This window comes from Balaenoptera physalus (genome assembly GCF_965194825.1).
Source record: "Balaenoptera physalus genome assembly, chromosome: 6".
NCBI classification, from domain to species: domain Eukaryota; kingdom Metazoa; phylum Chordata; class Mammalia; order Artiodactyla; family Balaenopteridae; genus Balaenoptera; species Balaenoptera physalus.
Window position 1 is genome coordinate 52,372,820 of NC_138885.1, and position 7,517 is coordinate 52,380,336.

At 36.8% G+C, this 7,517-nt stretch overlaps 1 pseudogene across 1 annotated transcript; it reads right to left on the reverse strand.

The window, feature by feature from the left end:
* Positions 1-572: 572 nt before the first annotated feature.
* Positions 573-5,893, reverse strand: LOC309662372 (hsc70-interacting protein pseudogene; annotated as a pseudogene). Its single transcript has one exon. The product of its transcript is annotated as a hsc70-interacting protein pseudogene (transcript).
* Between the last annotated feature and the right edge of the window lie 1,624 nt (positions 5,894-7,517).

Sequence of the window (7,517 nt, forward strand, 5' to 3'; positions counted from 1 at the left end):
TAATTGTTAAACATTTTTCATTGTAAGCCTCCAAATGCATTGTTTTCATTATTACTTTAAACAGTTAGCTATCTTTAAAATTTTTTTAGTGAGAAAATAATAATTTTTCTATTTATCTATCCATTTACCATTTTTGGTCCTCCTTATTTAAGTTGTCAGCTGATATAATTTTTTTCTTGTTCTTCTGGCAATGCCTTCACACAGCTTTTACTTACATGAAAGTGTTTCATTTTTGAAAGATATTTTCTCTGGGTATAGAAGTTTAGATTGACACTTTCCCCCAGAACTTAAATATGTTGTTATATTGTTTTCTCAATTTCATAGGTTTTGATGAAAAACTTGCTGTAATTTTTATCTTTGTTCCTCTTTACATAATCACTTTTTTCTCTGGGTAATGGTTTCCCCTTTATCACTGTTTTTTTTTAAGCAATTTGATTATGATGTGCTTTGGTTTTCCTTATATTTGTCCTGCTTGGGGATCATCAAGCTTCTTGTGTCTAGGTTTATAGTCTTCTTCACATTTGGAAAAATGTTTGGCCATTACATATTCACATGTCTCTGCCCCCACCCCCTTGTTTTTGGTTTTTGGTTTTCTCTCTTCCTGGGATTCCAATCACATGTATGTCATGTTAGACCCTTGTTGTTGTTGTTGTTGTTCTTCTTCTTGTCTTCTTCCTCTCTATGCTTCATTTTGGAGAATTTATATTGCATTTTCTTTAAGTCCACTATATTTTCTTTTTTTTTTTTTCCAGTTTCTAATCTGCCATTAATTCTATCCAGCAAAGTTTTTATTTTAGATGTTATAGTTTTCTTTTTTTTTTTTTTTTAGCAGAACAAACGTCCTTTACTTTTCCTTCCTGTAGCATTATTGGCACAAGAAAAGAACATGTCTGGTTTAGAAATGATGTTAAGTTTCTACAAAAATGAAGATGTACTTTGTATTTGTATTAACTTAAAAGTATAAAAAGCACAGGATACATTTTCAGACCAGTTTTACTTTTACCCACTTATGGTAATAAGTGCAGTGTTAGAATGTACTTAGGTAATGTGTAAATCAAATGAAAAATCCAGAAGCAGCTGGTTCTGAATTACAGCACACACTGGAAATTTTGAGAAAGGAGAACGTATATTAACAAAAAGAACACCAGCAAGCTCAAACTCAAGTTTATATGCTGAGTATTTTTAAAGGGTTTAAAAAGCATGCTCAGTCAGCATACAGCTTTTCTCACTTAACAGATGCATTTCTAGCTGCTTGTGTACAGCAAAGGGTAAAAACTTGAATCAACTTACTTATGATTTCAGAAATGTATTCCATGGAATTTATTTCACTGCTCCTACCATTGATTCTTCAAATAAGCAAAGTACAGAGGGTCTCATCCCTTGAAATTGCTTTTAAACTAGCACTTTATATTGGAAGATAATAAGTAGAAACCTAGCAATTCCTGGTACAGTGCCTGGACTTAGCCTCATTTAATATAAGAATTGGATGTACAACAGAAAATTTATCATTTTCTTTATCCTTGGAGGAGAGGGAAGGAATGAGGAGAGGTGGGGACATGGCTGCAATATTTAAGAGTTGAATGGAACAATGCATCTTTCACAATGCTGACAACTCCACAATGAAGAACCACCATGAATCTCATCAATTATTTTAGTTCATGCTGGATTAGGAATTTAGGTTCCCCTCTTTGTGTATCAGTTAATTCAAACTTTTCCAAAAATTAATACTACAAGATAAACTCTAACTGCAATAGGTATTTCCTAAGTAGGAGACCAAACACCAAAGGGAATCCCTTCTTCCAACAGCTATTGGTATGTTAAGATTTCACCAAAGAGGAAATCTAACACTTAAATATGAAGTCTCTTGGCCAAGTAAGAAACTACAGCTATTATGGGTATTACCCTACATAGCCACTATTTGTATTACATATTAAATTAAACCCATCATTAAATATGTTTGCATAATTATGCTGTGAATGATGATAGCAGTGATGATACTAGTGAAAAAGGACCAAGAAGAGTAAGAGGGAAAAAATGTGAAAACAAGTAGAAAGCAGACAAAGAGTTGGGCATTTTTTGATCTGAAAAGAACATTTTAAACATAGAAATACAAAAAGAAAAGTATTCCCTTATTTCCCCTATGTGGAAATATGAAACATTTATTTTAGATATCAGACAAGAACAGAGCTAAATAATCCAATTTTACTGCAGCAGTATAAAAATCATCCTTTCACCACAGTGTAAGATTTAAATGCATCTGCACAAAGGAACACATTATATAAAATGTAGTTAAGATTACTGCAGCCCTAACAAGTATTTCCAGTCCCTAACCCAGGTCCTACTGCAATACTGGTGGTCCCAATAGTTTCATGGAAGTAAATCATTAAAAATAATAATAATAAAGCAATTAAAAAGACAAATCAAAATGCCTCAGTGACCATATATCCAACTCAAACTTTATCTATTTAAATGTTACATTTGCCTCCCACTAATAAATCTTTATTTCACTCAAACTTGAACAATAAATCTTCCATACTGAAGTATCTTCCTTGCCTAATTAATTCAAAGGAAAAAACCAAAATGATTAGTAAAGAAAAATGTAGGGATTAACACACACTTTTAATTTGTTTTAAATATTTTTAAGGTTTAAAAATTGTTTAAAATTTTTAATTTCTAGTAAGAAAACATTATCTGAATGAGTACCCTAATGGCAAACCACTGTAAAATGTTTCAGCTGCATTTGGGGCAGAGGGGTAGGGATTATCTTCAAAGCACCCCAGCTTTCTTCATGAGAAAGTCAGAGGTACACTGGTTTGTACTGCGACATCCATTAGGTGATCTAAGTTGCTTTTCCTTCAGCAGGGGCTTTATTTGTCAGAAGGGCATTATGCTTGACCTCCAAATTTGGCCGACAATTTACTGATGAGATTCACAACCTTTGGGTTGCTCTGCTATTTTGACATACTTGCCGGGTTCTGAGCCACATCCTGGAAGGCCACCATAACTTCTGGATCCTGTATGGCTGCAAGAACCTCTGGATCACTAAGAATTTCATTGAGCCCAGGCATTCCTGCCATTCCACGCATGCCCCCTCCCATTCCAGGCATTCCTCCATGGAAAATTACCAGGCATTCCGGCAGGAAAGCCACCTGGAAAAGAGCCATACTGAGCTCCTGATTGTCGTCTGGCTTCTTCCTCCCTCTGGGCTCTCTCATGTTCTTCCTGAGCCTTCTTGACCCTTTCTGTTCTTTCTTTGATCTCTCTCTCTCTTCACGTTTTTGCTCATACTTTCTCCTATGTTCAGCAATTTTCTGGGCCCTTGGTTGAACTTCTTTCAGCATTGCACTAGCATCTTCATCATAATCCAGCTCACAGGCAAGGGCAAGATCATGGGCAGCTTCTTCCCAATGGCCCAAAAGTCTGTGTGCTTTCCTTCGCTACTTGTATGGCTGAGCAGAATCGGGATTTATTTCAATAGCTCTGTCACAGTCTCGGATGGCAGCATTTGGCGTCTGTAATTTGATGAAGACATTTACTCTCTTGGCATACAGAATGGCCAAACGAGGATTTCGCTTGATGGCATCTGTGAACAAGTCAATGGCTTTCTGTAGTTCACCATCATTTAGGGCATCAGTGGCAGCCACTTTTTTATCATTTGCCTGATCCATCATCTCCTCAGTTATCTCTACATTTTCATCTCCCATTTCTTGAGGGGCATCAGTGTCTGGTTTAATCACACCTTCATTGTCAATTTCTAGATCACTTTCCTCACTTGATGGTTCCTCTGTCTTTATGTTTTCCTCCGCCTTCTTAGTATCTGTTTTTTCTTCCTTGGTGTTTTCTTCCAATTTAGTTTTAGGAGTAGCAGGTGGTATTTTACCCCCCATGCTCTCCACCCACTCCCTCAGGAAGCCCATTTCCTCAGTGTGCAGAACGCTCGGGTCCTGCTTGCACATTTTCACGAAGGCTCGAAGCTCAATCACTTTGCGGGGGTCCATGGTCCGGAGGCGGCGGGCGCAGCGGAGGCGGCGGGCGCAGCGGAGGCTGCGGCCGGATCCCTGGCCCCGGCGCTAGCTTAGTGTGACCGCGTAAGGGGGGTGGGTGCTGTGAGGCAGAACAGACTAGAACCTCCTATAGTTTTCATTTATTGAAGTACCTTTTTGTTTTTTTTTTTAATATCTTCTATTTCCCTCCTCTTTGTATTCATTTTCCTCTGAATTCTCAAGCATAATGATCATAGTTGTCTTAAAGTTTCTGCCTACTAATTCCACATCTCTGTAATTTCTAGATTTGTTACTATAGACTGATTTTCCTCCTGGTTATTGGTTGTATTTCCTCTTCTTTATACATGTGTAGTGATTTTTTTCTCTTTTTTTTGGATTCTGAACATTGTAAATTTTATGTTATTTGAGTGCTGAATTTTGTTGTTGACCTTCAAAATGTGTTTGTTGAGCTTTGTTCTGGTAATCATTTAGGTTATTGGCAGATAAATTTGATTCTTTCAAGGGTTATTTTTTAAGACTTTATTAAGGCATGTCTAGAGTAGTCTTCACTTGATGGCTAGCTAAGACCACACCTGAGGGTTGAGTCTTCCGTGGTCTCTACTGAATGCTTTTTCTATTTAATAAGGACTTTTTACCCTGGCTATTGTGAACTCAAAATATTTCCAGTGATGTGTGAACTCTGGAGTTGTTCTGCTTGCAGCTCCCTGGCAGTTGTTCTCCCCTAAAAAGCTCTTCTTTGCACACTTGTAGAATTTCACCCTATGAATGTACAGACTGATATTTAGCCAAACAATAAAGGGGGCCCTATGAATATTTCCAAAGCCTTTTATCTTTCTCTCTCCATTACTCTTCCCCACATACTCAAGCTCCCTCAGACTCCTTGAACTCGGAATGGTCTCCTCTACCCAGTGAGATTGCTAGAGTCTTTGGGTTTCCCTCTTTCTGCATTGAGTTTGGGAAATTACCTCCAGGCAGAACTCCTAGGACTCATAGGATTCACCTTTATTAGTTTCCCATACCTCAGCTATCACAGGCCTGTGCTTCCTGTTGTTTAATATCTGAGAAGTATTGTTTTATATATTTTGCTCAACTATCTAGTTGACTATGGCCTGACAGTAAGTCCAAACTTTGTTTCTTCCTAATGGCTAAAAGCAGAAGTCCAAATTTTCATGTTTATCCAAGGTTATACATGCACAGAGATTAAAGAGTCAATTTTCCAATGTTTTTATAGAGCAGAACAAAACAATAGCAGTCCCCTGTCCTTGACCCCAGTGCTCACTCCCAAAGGCAATCACTTCCACATCTTTCTATTGATTGTTTTCATATTTACTTCCATTTTGCTTATGTTGCTGTTTCTTGAGACTTTTGTTTTTAATATTGAATTTTTACTGGAGAATACAGAGATTTGGCTCTTTATTGCATTCTTCAGCTTTACTCCATGCATAAAACTTTCCCATCACTCCATCTTCCCAAGATCATTATACCATAATTTTGGTTGGATAAATATTCAGTGTTTATACTATTTTGGCTTGTGAGTGTTTTTTATAGCTGGACCATATAACATATAACATACTATGATTATTTTTATTTCTTGCACACATTTTTGGTTCCCTGGAGTTGATAACTTACTTGTTTTTTTTATCTCCAAAACCTCCTCTAGTTGTATATTTACCCTCTTATTATGTTTGAACACTTCAGGTATTCTAGCTCTATCTTATTGAAGAAGTTTCTAGAGCCTAGAGCCTTGTGACCTGCTTTTACTTGGTCTTGTTGTCATCCAAGTCCTTTGTACATTTTTCCTGACATCTCCCTTTACCATCATCCTAGAGATTACATTTCCCTGTCTATTGGTTTAGATTCCCTCTTTCCTGTATCCTGTGTTCTCTTTCTTCTTGGTTTACTACCTCATTTTTGGTGGATCAAATCCTCTGGTAACTACTTGAGAAAAGATATGTGAGAAATTTTTTTGCTTTGTTATATGTTTGCTTTTTGTGAAGTTGTATGCCCTTATTTTACCTGCATATTTGATCAGTAGTTTTGCAGGTTATATTTTTATAAATACTTTTTATTTGACTCAGAATATTTCTTCACTTCCTTGTTTGTTAAGAATTTTTTCATAAATAGGTGTTAAATTTTATCAAATGCCTTTTCTGCTTCTGGTTATAGGAAATTTTTTTCCTCAGAACTTGGAAAGTTTGCTTCATTTTCTTCTAGCTTTCTAGTGTTGTTGTGATATTTGATCTTCTGCATGTGATCTATTTCTTTTTCTCTCCAGAAGCTTTTAGGCTTTTTTCAAATCCCTAGCGTTCTAAAATTCCATGATGATATATCTTCATATGTTTTAGCACTGGTTTTCCAGGTAAGAAAAAGTTGAGGTTGTGTGAGCTTCAAACAGGGTTCTGGAACATCCCACTCTTTAGTGCCGATAGAAAAGCCTCAGCGAAGAAGTCAGGAGGCATGCAGTACTGGCTTGAGGTGAAACACATGTGAACCTCGTTGGAGCCTGGCAGATCTGGTTGCCATAACAGTAATTGAAACAAGAGGATCTGATGTTTTACATCAGAGGTATCTGATACAGTGTGGGTCTTTTTGCTTCCATCATGCTGAGCTTTTCATGAGCCCTTTTAGTCTAGAAAATGATGTTGAGTTTAGGAAAAATTTCTCAAGTTACTTTTTGACGATTCCCCCTCCTCATTTTCTCTGTTTTCCCTTTCTGTAACACCTGTTAAGCAGATTTTGGATTATCTGGATTCTTCCTGAAGTCTTATGTTTTCTCCATTATTTCCATACTGTGTCGTATTGCCTGACTTTTTGGAGAGGTTTCCTCAGCCCCACCTTCTGAGTCTTTCTATTTCTTCATTTCTACCCTCATCTAAATTTCCAAAGAAATTTTATTGTTGTTGTTTCTGAATATATGTATGTATGTATGTATACACACACACACACATTCCTGATCTTATTCAATGCTTGCAGCATTTGTCTTCAAATCCTCTGGATATCAATTATAGCTCATGTGTTGTTTTCTAGGTTTTCTTCTTCATAAAAATAGTCTTTGTTTCCTCTATGTTTATCTTTTTCTTGTTAGTTTTGACCTCTGTATTTGTATTGGCATTGCTCTCCAGCTGTTTGCTAATTATATATAAGAACGGTACTCTGAAAAGCTGATTGAAAGCTCTCTGTGCATGGGTGAAATATTTAATTAAAAGAGCTTTCAACATCATCTCAAAGACTTTTCTTCTTGGCTGGTCAAATTCCTTAGAGAAAACTCTTTTAATCTTTGACCTGAAGGGTATATGACAGGCTGCCAGTGCTCAGGAATCCAAATGGGGCAAAAGGCTGAGAGCAGGACATTTAATATGCAAACTTTTACACATCTTTTTTTTCGGGTTAAGTATAAAGTAGAAGAGTACGTGCCATGTTAGTGATAGGGATGTTGATGGCTTTAGACATAATATAAAGGAGGTAGGAAGGCTTCATTCAAGAGACAGGTGGATCTACCTAACCAGAATAGGA